Here is a 14,577-nt window from a genome sequence, read left to right as displayed (position 1 = left end):
AGCGGTGCAGGAGGACGTAAATCTTCTCCGGCAAGACGTACGATTGTTGGCTGAGCGCACGGAGGACCTGGAAAAAGAGGTGGCCCCGAACACAGCAGCCTGTGCTGCCCATAAATCTGAACTTCACACCTTGGTACAACGTGTGGGCAATCTTGAGAGCAGGGCGGAAGAGGCGGAGGGACGCGCCCAAAGGAACAATATTCGCATTGTCGGAAGGAGCTGAGGGAACTAACCCTACGGAATACATCGAGTCTATGCTATTACAGGAGATAACCGGGGGAGCCCTGTCCTAGGGGTTCGCTGTAGAGAGGGCACACAGGGCCCTGATGAGGAAGCCACCACCGGGGAACACCCCCAGGCCGGTGATAGCGAAGATCCTAAACTACCGGGAAAAAATCCTTGAACACTTTCGGAAGGGCGGCACGATACAAAGAGGTGCTGCGAACATAACGGCATACCCAGATTATACCTTGCAAGTACAGCGCAGCCGCATGAACTTTGGGTCCGTGAAAAGAAGATTGCAGGATGCGGGCCATAGGTACATGCTGCTTTATCCAGCTAAACTGAAGGTTTTCTACAAGAGCAGAACCTTGTTTTTTGATACCCCAGAGGACGCCATGGGCTGGTTAGATGCGCAGAGCTGTCCCCAGGAACCGGACATACAGGGAGCAGAAGGTGGAGATAAGTAACATGCGTCGGTAAAGCGCCCTAGGTGCTGCAGCTCATGACAATGGGACTTGAATATAGCATTGCATATACCGGCAGAGGAGTGTGTTCAGAGCTACAATTATAAATATGATACGGTGGCACTGGAAACCTTGATATAGATATAGGAGCTATACAGAGCATGACCTCACAACCCCATAGCGAATAGTTTAGTTAGGTCACTGGTAGTTCGGTGACACCCTGCTGGGTTCTGGGTCGGGGCCTTTTAGGGCAGAACCAAACGCGGGGGGGCCTGAGATCCAGGGATGGAGCTGGGCACTTGTTGGGGTTGGGGTAGACGAAGGGGGGTGCAGGTGGGTGTGCAGTGGTTTGAAGTTGGGGAATGGGGAGTTGGGAAGGGGGTTGGAGGGAAGTTTGATGGGAGGGAAAGGGTATTGAGCCAAAATGTGACCCTTAACAGGCGGGATAAGAGGCGGGGAAGGAGTGCGGGATATCATGGTGATGGCGCCAGGGTGCCTTAGAGTGGTTACCTGGAATGTCAGGGGCCTCAACAGCTATCTGAAACGTAACAAGGTGATGATGTATCTGAAAAGAATGAGGACCGACATAGCATTATTGCAAGAGACCCACCTCACTAGGGAGAAATTGGAGGTGGTTAAGAAGAAGTGGAGGGGGTGCCTGGTGGGATCCACATACTCGGCCTACGCTAGAGGAGTTATCATCTGGGTGGCGCCGCAGGTGCCATTTCAGCCGCTTCAGGTCACGGGTGACCCAGATGTCAGATTGATTGTTGTGAAGGGTATATTGGAAAACCGAGAAGTGTGTATTGTAAATTTATATGCCCCTAACCAGGACACAGCGGCTTACTTTAGGACCCTGTACGGTAGAGTCGGCCCTCTGCTGGGTGGTGGGATTATTTGGGGAGCTGATTTTAACTGTGTACTTAACCCTAATGTTGACAGATCGGATAGTAAGATAGACAAACCAACCCCAGCAGCAAAGGTGCTACAGGCCCTCCTGAGGGACTTCGACCTAGTGGATGTCTGGAGGCAGTTGCATCCAGTGGATAGACAATACTCGCACTATACGGCACCACACGCCCTTCATACAAGATTAGACTATGTGTTCGCCTCCACAGAGTTGGCAGGAGAGATGGAAGGTGCGGAATACAAAGCTAGGGTGCTTTCGGACCACTCCCCCCTGGTCCTGGAGTGGCGGCATCAACCTCCCAGGGCACGGATTCCCACTTGGAAACTCAGAGCCGAGGCTCTGCAGGACCCGGGATTCAGGGAGGATTTAAGAGAGGCGATCACTGAGTACTTCGAGATAAATACCATAGCTCTCAACTCACCCGCTTTTGGCGGGTGTCACCCGCCTTGAAAGCAGATGAATCACCCGCCAAGTCCCTCAGGTGCCCATTCACTTCTATGGGCCTCTCACCCGCCAAAAAGAAAATCGGGTGTTTTCACCCGCCTTGGAGACAAAAAAGGTTGGGAGCTATGAAATACTGGTAGTGTAAGCTCTATGGGAACTGTTTGGGAGGCGTTTAAGGTGGTTTTGTGGGGGGGGGGTTGCCATTTCGAGGCTCCAGGGGGGCATAGAGCAGGAGTTGAAGGGAATTGAGGAGGAGTTGGAGGGCAGGATGCGTACGTAAGGCACCGCTGATGAGGACAGAGACAGGATAAGGCAATTACAACAGGCCAGTGGGGACTGCTGGGACAGGTTATGTAAACTAAGCTATAAGAAATACGTGGAGAGACAGCACGCAGGGGGAGATAAGCCGGGCAGGTTGCTGGCCTGGCTATACAAGAGTGAGACGCCACGAACGGTGATCAGGGAAATTAAAGGCAAGGGAGGGTGGACTCAGAATACCCAGGAGGGGGGTGAATGAGGAGTTCCTGAGATTCTATAAACATCTTTATGGGGACCCAGGGGACCCAGGGGACCCAGGTGGCACTAGAGACCACGAAATTCGGGTAACATTGGAGGACATGGGCCTACCCACCTTAGATGAGGCAGAACGCACAGACCTAGATGCCCCTATTACGATGGAAAAACTCGAACTAGTGGTTCGCTACTTGCCCACCTGTAAGGCCCCCGGGTCCGATAGGCTTCCAAGTGAATTTTATAAAACCTATAAACAAGAGATGCTTCCCCCGCTGCTGGCCATGCTTAACGAGTCGTATGAGCAAGGCAGGCTACCAGAGACCCTGCGAGAGGCGGTGATTATCCCGCTTCTGAAGCCGGGCAAGCCTAGCACTGATTGTGGGTCGTACAGGCCCTTATCGATGCTCAATCAGGATAGTAAAATCCTTACTGCTGTACTGGCAAATAGGCTTAAGGCTGTCATTGGTAAACTGATACACGCCGACCAAACGGGCTATGTCCCGGGCAGGAACATAACTGATAATCTCAGAAGACTGCATCACATCCTTGACCAGACAAAAAATGACCCAGGTGAACTGGCAATAGTTTCACTAGACGCGGTCTTCGACGAGTGAGATGGCCCTGGTTGATCGCGACCTTAGAGGGCTATGGAATGGGACCGGGGTACCTCAGGTGGGTGACAATGTTATACAGCTCCCCGATCGCCAGGGTCAAAACGGGTGCTATCATTTTGGACAAATGGCAACTAAGCAGAGGCACTAGACAGGGCTGCCCGTGGTCGCCCATGTTATACATATTGGCACTGGAGCCATTGGCCACCTGCCTGAGACAGCAATACGAGGAGATAGGTATTCGCACTGCGGGTGGCATGCACCTGGTTTCTTTATATGTGGACGACATACTGTTATATTTACGCTACCCAGAAGAGAACATGAAATATATTCTAGACATGATGGAGCAATTTGCCGTTCTCTCTGGCATAGCGGTTAACCCCAAAAAGTCTAGCGTGTTCCCTCTGGGGAGATACAAGCTTGTCTTGCCCGGGAGTCTGCCAGTGTTGCCGATACCCTGGCACACAAAGTCGTTCCGATATCTCGGAATTGACATATACCATACGGCAGAAGAAGAACATGCACAGAACACGGTTAAAGCAGTAGAAGGAATTAAGAACAGCATGGGATTCTGGTCCAGGTTACCCCTGGCTATGGTGGGGAGGGCTGCTCTGCTAAAAATGGTAGTTTTGCCCAGACTGTTGCATTTCTTTGTTAACATCCTGCATGGGATCCCGAAGCGCTTTTTCGCTAGCCTCCATAGCCTGTGTAGGGGCTTCATCTGGGGCAACTCCAGGAACAGGGTGGCCCTCTGGAAACTACAGAACTCGTGTGATAGGGGAGGTATCAACCTGCCAAATTTTTAGCTATACTATCTGGCAGGGCAGCTGCAGTATGTAACAAGATGGCTGTCTGACGAGGAGACGGCAGAAACCAGGCTGCTGTGCAGGGAACCGCTCCCCTTCTTCCTCAAAGAAGTGGTGTGGCTGTCCAAGTCGAGGGTCCGGGGGATGGCGGGCTGCTGGTACTAGGATGGGAGATATGGCACAGAACGTGGCAGATTGCGGGACACCCGGTTCCGTACTCTATGCAGGTGCCGCTTGCAGCACTATGTGGAGAGGATCCCCAGCTGATACAAGGGGTCCGCAAGTACTGGGAACCAGTGGGCCTGGCCACCCTGGGAGACATATGGCTGGAAGGGGAGTATCTTCGATCAGGTTCCCGAACCTGATCGAAGATACTGGGGTGCATAAAGGGCAGTACATAACTTACACCAGAATTGTCAAGAGAGTACGAGCGAAGTGGCCAACAGAGGTGCTCACCGGACAACCGGATGCCACCATGGAGGCTATATATGATATTTCAGAGGGTGGGCATGAGATTTCCCGCATATACGAGCTGTTGGGGTCCAAGGTGGGGAAGGACTTGACCCAACTGAGACAACTTTGGGAGGATGAGGTGGGAGAGCCTATGTCGGATGGGCTCTGGAAAAGAGCCCAAAGATATCATAAAAAAGTGTCCCGGAACGCAAGGCTCCAGCAGATCCAACTATATGTCACACATACAGCATATCTCACCCCCAGTAAGATCGCTAGGTTTGGTGGCCATACGACTCAGAAATGCCCTAGGTGTGGGGTGGAGGAGGCTGGGCTACTCCACATGTTTTGGGCCTGCCCTGATGTGGGGTGGTTTTGGCAAGAAGTGAAGACACGCTTAGCAGGAACAGGTATTACACTGGAGGTGGAGTCGGCCTGGGCATGCATGCTGGGGGAATTCCCTAGGCCACGTAACTTAAGGCACATAAGCAAACTGAAAGATCTAGCATAAGTCCTGGCCAAACGAAGGATAGCAATGTGCTGGAAGGCAGCCCAGAGGCCGAGGATAGAGTTGTGGTGGGCTGACCTCTTAAAATGGGCAGAGGCAGAAACGGCTGTTTGGTGGGACACGGTTTGTAGGGGAGGTGAGGAGGAGGTAGGACCCTTAATTGAATGGGGGCAGCTGGTGGCTACCATGAGTGGCCCCTACAGTCTGATCAGAGCGATGATGAAACGGATAAAGAGACGACGATAAACCCGCCTGAAAAATCACAGGATGATGACATGGACATATTGGCACAGATTAGGGGGGAGGGAGGGAATGGGACTTGACAATGCTGATTGTAACACTCTGACGCTGAATCTGATGATGGAAGTCCCAAGAATTGTAATGTTTAATGTTTGGTGTGTTATATAAAATAAAAATTGTTTTTAAAAAAAAAAAAAAACTCTGTGTGGCTCCCGCCGGCTTCTCTGGGATCATTTGCATTACCGCACTGGATGCCGCAAGGGCGCCCGTCCCTGCCACTCTGGGTTCAGGGATCTGAACCCGACTTCCTGTCGATCGGCTGAGGGCAATGGAGGCCATAGCCCATCCCTTCCGAACAGCGCTCGCCCATCTCTTAGGACTGACTGACCCATGTACAACTTCTGTTCACATGGAACCCTTCTCCACTTCATCCTTCAAAGTTCTCGTTTTAATATTTGCTGCTACAACCAAGATCTGCACCTGCGGCGGCTCCACGCGGGCCCTTGCCCCGGGCTTCTGTGCGTACTGCAGCAGCCCTCCTACTCGCTTGACATAGCTCCCGCGGCTCTCAACGCCGGCCTGGTATGGGCCTGATGCTCCAGAGCCATCCATTTTCAGGGCTAGTTGATTCGACAGGTGTGTTGTTTCACACTCCTTAGCGGATTCCGACTACTATGGCCACCATCCTGCTGTCTATATCAACCAACACCGTTTCTGGGGACTCATGAGCATCTGCATCATGCGCCTTAACCCCGGGTGCGGATCATCCCGCAGCGCCTGTTCTGCTTACCAAAAGTTGCCCACTGAGCACTTTCATACAATACCCGGCTCCACGCCAGCAAGCCGGGCTTCATACCCATTTAAAGTTTGAGAGCAGGTTGAGATAATTTTGGCCCCAAGACCTCTAATCATTCGCTTTGCTAGATAAAACTGGGGTTTCCGTGTGCCAACTATCCTGAGTGAAATTTCGGAGAGAACCAGCTACTATATCATTCGATTAGTCTTTTGCCCCTATACACAGGTCGGAGGACCGATTTACACATCAGGACTGCTACGGACCTCCACCAGGCCGAGTTCACCATCTTTCGGGTCCTATCACACACGATCATGCATCATCTCTCTGACAGAGCGGGCGAGACGGGTCGGTGGAGGGCCCACCGTGACAGGATGCCACTGCAATCGCCGGGCACCGGCCCTCAACATCATTACATCACAGGGTTTCATTCATCCCTCTGACTCGGGCAGGCGTTATACTCTTAGTCAGTGTTTCCAGACAGGTCGGGTGGTTAACCAACATCACCTCAGACCCCTGGCGCCCTTTGTGGGCCTCCCCGCCCGGCAGCACGACGTGGTTGGGGCATATTGAGGGCAGTCCACCACAGTCACATCGGGAGCCCCGTCTCCCTGGCCACTCTAGCAACCCCCCAAGAGGGGCCGGGACAGTTGCCGGATAAGGGCCCGGTGGCGGTCTATCTCCCTCAGCCCCGTGGACACAGCAAACTGCTGTCAGGGGGCTGTAATACTCTCTGCTGGAGCAGAGAGCCACCTGCCCCCTGGGGCCTTCCCAGCCGGTCGTGTTGCACCGATACAGAGGAAATGCGCCCTGCTGGGGCTGGATGTGCCTGGGCCGCAGACCTGCAAGGGCCTCCACCGTTCCAGGTGACCAACCTGCCTGCCGTGTTGAATTCTGTGGGTGGACTGCACAGACCCCACCAGTTTACCGCTCAACCGTTTCACACCCTCTTGAACTCTCTTCAACTTTCCCTTACGGTACTTGTTGGCCACCAGTCTCGCGCCCGTATTTAGCCTTAGAGTTTACCACACGCTTTGGGCTGCATTCCCAAGCAACCTGACTCCAAGAAGACCTGATCCCGGTGTGCAAGAGGCCGCTATCGGCCTAACACCATCCGCGTGGGGAGACTCGATCAGAAGGACTTGAGCCCCCTGAGCGATGCCGGGGAGTCGGTCTTCTGTACGCCACATTTCCCACGCCTGCTGCTGAATGGGGATTCGGAGCTGGGCTCTTCCCTTTTCACTGGCCTTTACTGAGGGAATCTTGGTTAGTTCCTTTTCCTCTGCTTAGTAATATGCTTAAATTCAGCAGGTCACCACGTCTGATCTGAGGCCGTGGTCGGGGAGCACAATGCTCAGGGCAGCTGGCCTCGGGCCCGTACGGGGGGTTGCCCCAGCCCTTGGCGCAGGCGAGTGTATTCTGTCCCAATCTGTGACCGAAGCCCACATCGTCACGAGGTCCGCGCTCCATGGTCATCCTGCGCCGGCAGCCGTGAGACACCAAAGACAGCCACACACACAGCACGGCCAGGTGCCCCGGGGTGGGGTGAAGGTGCGCCAGGCTTTTTTAAAGCCTGCTGCTGCCGCCACCACATCCAGGGCGGGTCGGCCACCCGGCCCTCCCGAAACCAGCATGAGGAGGGGAAACTGGGGAAGCCAGGACGCGTCGGCAATGAGCTTGCGCGCCAGATCCAAGGATCCAGCGACGGTGCTGATCGGGGTCTGACCTTAGGGGGATGAATGGAATGGGGTCCCTGCGACAGCCCCAGCCACGACCCTGGGAGTGAACCCCGGGGCGATTCATGTACAAGCGACCCTCAGACAGGCGTAGTCCTGGGAAAAACCCAGGGCCACATGGTGCGTTCGACGTGTTGATCAATGTGTCCTGCAATTCACACTAATTCTCGCAGCTAGCTGCGTTCTTCATCGATGCACGAGTCGAGTGATCCACCGCCAAGAGCCACAGGCAACTTTTTTTGTCCTAGACGTCGGCCTGACCCTGCCGGTGGAGGAGTGGTTGGGGGAGGCAGCGCTGGCTGTGGCAGGACAGCCCAGCTCCCTGTCTAGCTCGGCTGAAACCATTGTGGTTTAAAAAAAAAAAATAATAATAATAATCCAGGTGCTCAGCCTGACCGCCAGCTGCAGCAGCACAGCGCTTCCCAGGGGGATGGAGGTAGGCCGCTCCGCCACCTGCCCACACGGCCCGATCCACTCATCCTTCCCCGACTGTTAGGAAAGATTTCGTAATTGTGGGTAATTTTCCTTCCATGTGGCAACCCCTAAACTTTCTGCTGTTGTTGTTCACCTTGTTCTCGACTTTGCCAGAGAAGTGCAGCCTTCTGCCGCACTCCTCTGGGCTTTCGCTCCATTCTTACGGGGAAACTGACATGCCCTTAAGACAGTCAGTACCGGGAAACGTTGTTTTCCGTAGTTTCTTTTATCATGTTGCGGCTTTCGTGCAACATGACACAAGAGGGCACTGTAAGCTAAGTTACTGCTCTCTTGGGTCTCTAGCCTTCTACTGGCCCTAGATACTCTTTTTGGATTGTAACTGATCGGTGCAAGTGATTCACGGACGGGAATGGTGGCAGCGATCCTTTCTTGTGTTTTGAGCTCCTTTTGGCGTTTTAAGCGCATTTCTCGCGCTTAGCCCAAAATGGTGGCCTGGCTCCCAAAATGGCCAGACCATGAGGCTCCTTTGTCCTGTCCGCTGACCGTCTTGTTCCCTTCACCTTTCCCCAGGTCGAGCCGACCCGGGGCCTTCCTTATTTGGGCATGTACTTTCCCGCGAAACACGGATGCTTTCGCAGGCTTCTACAGGCCTTGTGTGTGCCTCCAGTATGTGGGCTGGGATGTCTGGTCCCAATACACATCCTGGGTGCCAGAGAGTCTAGGGTGGTGTGAATGCCTGGGACCACCGTGGTCCGTGATAGGTCCACGAATGGTCTGAGTGTTGATGAGCGGATCTCCCATTGGGTCCCCTCCGTTTTGGCACGAAGGGAACCGTGGATAAGAGGGGGCTGGAAACACCACTACCATGTCGATCTCCTGAGTTCTCACGAACGAAGGAATACAGGAGCCAAGAATCCTGCAACCAAGAGGCTGAACCGAGGAATCGCTGGTGACCCGCTGAAGGACTGCTCCTCTGCACTGCTGTCGCCTTGTGAAACCCTTTTTACCTTTGATCGAACCAGAAGGCCTGTACTGGTACTTCGACCCTTGGAATAGCGGGAACAGCTATTCTCGGCATCTTCACCATCTCCTGCTCGTAAGCCTTCGTAAGCGTCTCTGGGCCATCCAGCAGACTGACCAGCCTACACAGGAGTCTTGCTCTGTAACCGCCGCCAGGTTGCGTAGTATTTCGAGGCCTTGTCACTCTCACACGATTCGTACACTTGGCGTTCGCAGGTCTGAAGTGAGTAGTGTACATTTGGCTCAGATACACACGGCCGCTCCGTTGCCCGGCTGTGGTAACAAACTGTGCGGGTTCACTTCGTTTGGGACATCTTTAACTCAACTCTGCTGCTGCAGAATCAACACGACGACGAGACGTCCCCTGCTCTCCTGAACCTGCCAGCGACTGAAACTGACGCGGAGAAGCCTGGGTCTGCTTGCATCGGGAACCGGTGAGTAGCATAGCTAGGAACTGGTCGCCCTCCTGCAGGAGCCCATAGCTTTTCCCCGCTGTGTCAAAACAGCACGCCTTTCCGTACTCGCGCTCTGCTTCTGCCCACAGTGGAGGCTCCACTCTTCGTAGGGCTCGGACTTCCTTTTAGCTAGGTGCCTCTGAAGGCGGACTGGGTCTAAGCATTATTTCGCACTGCCTGTTTTCCTTCCCTTTTAGGTGGACTACACATTTCGTGCACCTAACGCTTGAGACTTGTTTGTATTTGTATATATATTGTATTGGTATTGTATGTGTTGGTTTACTAGAGTTGTATTGTGATTTCTCGCTACGGTCATTGTTTTAAAGGCCTTGGAATAAATGTGTATATATTTTTAATATAACACCTGTTTGGAGTAGTTTGTAAGTGTCCTTGCTTTGTGTGCTCATTGCGGGCTTTCAGTCACCCTCACCCCTCTTGAGACCTAGTCTTGACCGCCGCGATCGCTACCCTGATTGGTCTGGCTTGTCCAGAGGTTACCCTGTTCCAAGTAATTAGGTTGGCCTTCTGAACTTCTGCGCCACCAGGACAGAGTTCAGAAATCCGTCTTAACACCGACCCCTTCCCTTTTGGGAGGGGGGGCTTGGAGATGGACAACGAGGCAGGCCAGAGACAGCAGACAGGGGGTCGGGTGGGACCACTAGAGTCTTCAAACCCCAGCCCGGCTGCATAGGGCCCAGCTCCAGGTACCTGGGCAAGAGGAAAGGTCACCCACTGTGCCAGCGGGCCTGGCCATTGGTCACACACAGATGTGGGCAGCTGGAACCTTGGCGCCCACCGTCAAGTGATCCAGCTGCACCATGGCTCAGGGCTCATGCCTGGCGTGCCGGGCGCCTGTCTGCCTGGGGAGGCACCCCTGGAGAGCAGTCAGGTTTCTCCAGGCTGCCCCCACTCGGGGCTTCCCTGGTGACCGGGGTGTGCCCACCAATGCCCAGCCGCTGGCAGGTCAGAGAGAGGAGTGTGCGCCCCCGGCCAGCGCAGATGCAGGCTCAGTGAGGAGAGGGGGCTGGTTGACCACGCGCACCGGACCGCTCTGCGAGAGGTGCCCCGGGCTGTGGGTGTGCACGTCTGGGATGCAACCGAGGTCGGGCCCACGGCTCTCCCTCCCGCTGCTCCGCTGTTAATGAACCTTTATGCCCCCACCCACAAGCAGAAACCATTCACACTCAAACGCCCCATTTCTCCTTCCAAACACGTTCCATATTCAAATGCCACCTCCCTCCTGACCTACATGCCACCATCCCTCCATCCGAACCCACACAAAGACACCAACATCCGTCCCTCCATACCTACACCAAGATGCTCCACCCCTCAGAGCCACACCCATATGCTTCATCTCTACCTCCACACTCAGATGGCGCCATTCGCCCTCTCTCTATACCCACACCCGATTACCCCATCCCTTCGACAAACACATGCTCCCACCACTCCAATAAACCAACATCCTTCTCTCCAGACAAACATACCCCATATCCCTCCATTCACACCCAGATGCCCCCTTCCTTCCCACTAGAGCGCTCCAGCCCTGACCCACATGCTCCACCATTCCCTGACATGCCCCCATTATATGCCCTGTCCCTCCCTTCCAGATCAACAATGCCCCCTCCAATCCAGACGCCACGATGCCCAATCCCTTCCTCAAGACCCATACCATGATGGCCCATGCTCCCTCCACACAGTAAGATGCCCCTATCCGTCCTCCGACCAATGAGCCCCAATCCTTCCCTCCAGACCCACACCAATGTGCCCCATCCCTCCCTCCAGATGCACACCAATGTGTCCTATGCCTCCCTTCATACCCACAGCAATGTCCCCATCCCTCCCTACAGACCCACACCCATGTGCACCATCCCTTCCTCTCAGAACCACAACAAGATGCCCCATCCCTCCCTCTAGACCAATACCATAATGCCCCATCCTCCCTCCACATAGCAAGATTCCCCTTCCCCTTGCATCAGATGCCCATGTGCCGATCCCGAATCACATGCAGATAGCCCCAGCCAACCCCCTCTAAAACCACCCATCCTAGTATGCCCCATCCACCCAGACCCACACCAATGTGCCCCGTCCCCTCCTTCCAGACCCACACCAATATGCGGTCATCCCTCCCCAGACCAATGTCCCCATCCCTCCCATCAAACCCACACCAATGTGCCCCCAACACCTCCCTACAGAGCCACACCAAGATGCCCAGTCCAACTTCCCAACCCACACCTAAATGACCCATGCCACCCTCCAGAACCACTGTGCCCCATCTCTCCCTCCAGAAACACACCCATGTGCACCATCCCTCCACCCAAATCCACACCAATGTACCCCCACCACCTCCCTCCAGAGCCACACCAAGATGCCCACGCAACTTCCCAACCCACACCTAGATGACCTATGCTACCCTCCAGACCCACTGTGCCCCATCTCTCCCTCCAGAAACACGCCCATGTGCCCCAACCACCTCCCTTCAGAGCCACACCAATGTGCCCCACCACCTCCCCCCAGAGCCACACCAAGATGCCCCGTCCAACTTCCTATCCCACACCTAGATGACCCATGCTACCCACCAGACCCACTGTGCCCCATCTATCCCTCCAGAAACACACCCATGTGCACCATCCCTCCGCCAAGATCCACACCAATGTGCCCCACCACCTCCCTCCAGAGCCACACCAAAATGCCCTGTCCCACTTCCCAACCCACACCTAGATGACCCATGCCTCCCTCCAGACACACTGTGCCCCATCTCTCCCTCCAGAAACACACCCATGTGCACCATCCCTCCACCCAGATCCACACCAATGTGCCCCCACCACCTCCCTCCAGAGCCACACCAAGATGCCCCGTCCAACTTCCCAACCCACATCTAGATGACCCATGCCACCCTCCAGACCCACTGTGCCCATCTCTCCCTCCAGAAAAACGCCCATGTGCCCCATCCACCTCCCTCCAGAGCCACACCAATGTGCCCCACCACCTCCCTCCAGAAACACACCAATGTGCCCCCACCACCTCCCTCCAGAGCCACACCAATGCGCCCCCACCACCTCCCTCCAGAGCCACACCAATGGGCCCCCACCACCTCCCTCCAGAGCCACACCAAGATGCCCGTACCACTTCCCAACCCACACCTAGATGACCCATGCCACCCTCCAGACCCACTATGCCCCATCTCTCCCTCCAGAAACACACGCATGTGCACCATCCCTCCGCCCAGATCCACGCCAATGTGCCCCCACCACCTCCCCCCAGAGCCACACCAAGATGCCCCATCCAACTTCGCAACCCACACCTAGATGACCCATGCCACCCTCCAGACCCGCTGTGCCCCATCTCTCCCTCCAGAAACACACCCATGTGCCCCCACCACCTCCCTCCAGAGCCACACCAAGATGCCCCGTCCAACTTCCTAACCCACACCTAGATGACCCATGCTACCCACCAGACCCACTGTTCCCCATCTCTCCCTCCAGAAACATACCCATGTGCACAATCCTTCCGCCAAGATCCACACCAATGTGCCCCACCACCTCCCTCCAGAGCCACACCAATGTGCCCCCACCACCTCCCTCCAGAGCCACACCAAAATGCCCCGTTCCACTTCCCAACCCACACCTAGATGACCCATGCCACCCTCCAGACAAACTGTTCCCCCATCTCTCCCTCCAGAAACACACCCATGTGCACCATCCCTCCGCCAATATCCACACCAATGTGCCCGACCACCTCCCTCCAGAGCCACACCAATGTGCCCCCACCACCTCCCTCCAGAGGCACACCAAAATGCCCCATCCCACTTCCCAACCCACACCTAGATGACCCATGCCACCCTCCAGACACATTGTGCCCCATCTCTCCCTCCAGAAACACACCCATGTGGACCATCCCTCCACCCAGATCCACACAAATGTGCCCCCACCACCTCCTGCCAGAGCCACACCAAGATGCCCCGTCCAACTTCCCAACCCACACCTAGATGACCCATGCCACTCTCCAGACCCACTGTGCCCCATCTCTCCCTCCAGAAACACACCCATGTGCCCCACCACCTCCCTCCAGAGCCACACCAATGTGCCCCACCACCTCCCTCCAGAGCCACACCAAGATGCCCCGCCCAACTTCCTAACCCACACCTAGAGGACCCATGCTACCCACCAGACCCACTGTGCCCCATCTCTCCCTCCAGAAACACACCCATGTGCACCATCCTTCCCGCCAAGATCCACAAAAATCTGCCCCACCACCTCCCTCCAGAGCCTCACCAATGTGCCCCAACCACCTCCCTCCAGAGCCACACCAAAATGCCCCGTCCCACTTCCCAATCCACACCTAGATGACCCATGCCACCCTCCAGACACACTGTGCCCCATCTCCTTCTCCAGAAACACACTCATGTGCACCATCCCTCCACCCAGATCCACACCAATGTGCCCCCACCACCTCCCTCCAGAGCCACACCAAGATGCCCTGTCCAACTTCCCAACCCACACCTAGATGACCCATGCCACCCTCCAAACCCACTGTTCCCCATTTCTCCCTCCAGAAACACGCCCATGTGCCCCATCCACCTCCCCCCAGAGCCACACCAATGTGCCCCACCACCTCTCTCCAGAGCCACACCAAGATGCCACGTCCAACTTCCTAACCCACACCTAGATGACCCATGCTACCCATCAGACCCACTGTGCCCCATCTCTCCCTCTAGAAATACACCCATGTGCAACATCCCTCCGCCAAGATCCACACCAATGTGCCCCACCACCTCCCCCCAGAGCCACACCACCTCCCTCCAGAGCCACACCAAAATGCCCCTTCCCACTTCCCAACCCATACCTAGATGACCCATGCCACCCTCCAGACACACTGTGCCCCATCTCTCCCTTCAGAAACACACCCATGTGCACCATCCCTCCACCCAGATCCACACCAATGTGCCCCCACCACCTCCCTCCAGAGCCACA

General features: G+C 55.4%; 1 non-coding gene across 1 annotated transcript; it reads right to left on the bottom strand.

Annotated features, from left to right (window-relative positions):
• Positions 1-7,771: 7,771 nt before the first annotated feature.
• On the bottom strand, positions 7,772-7,922 carry LOC138496175 (5.8S ribosomal RNA). Its single transcript, XR_011277728.1, has one exon. It is a non-coding gene; the product is annotated as a 5.8S ribosomal RNA (ribosomal RNA).
• Between the last annotated feature and the right edge of the window lie 6,655 nt (positions 7,923-14,577).

This window comes from Ambystoma mexicanum, chromosome 10, assembly GCF_040938575.1.
Source record: "Ambystoma mexicanum isolate Mex_15411 chromosome 10, UKY_AmexF1_1, whole genome shotgun sequence".
Lineage (NCBI taxonomy): Eukaryota > Metazoa > Chordata > Amphibia > Caudata > Ambystomatidae > Ambystoma > Ambystoma mexicanum.
This window is presented reverse-complemented; position numbering and strand designations above follow the sequence as displayed.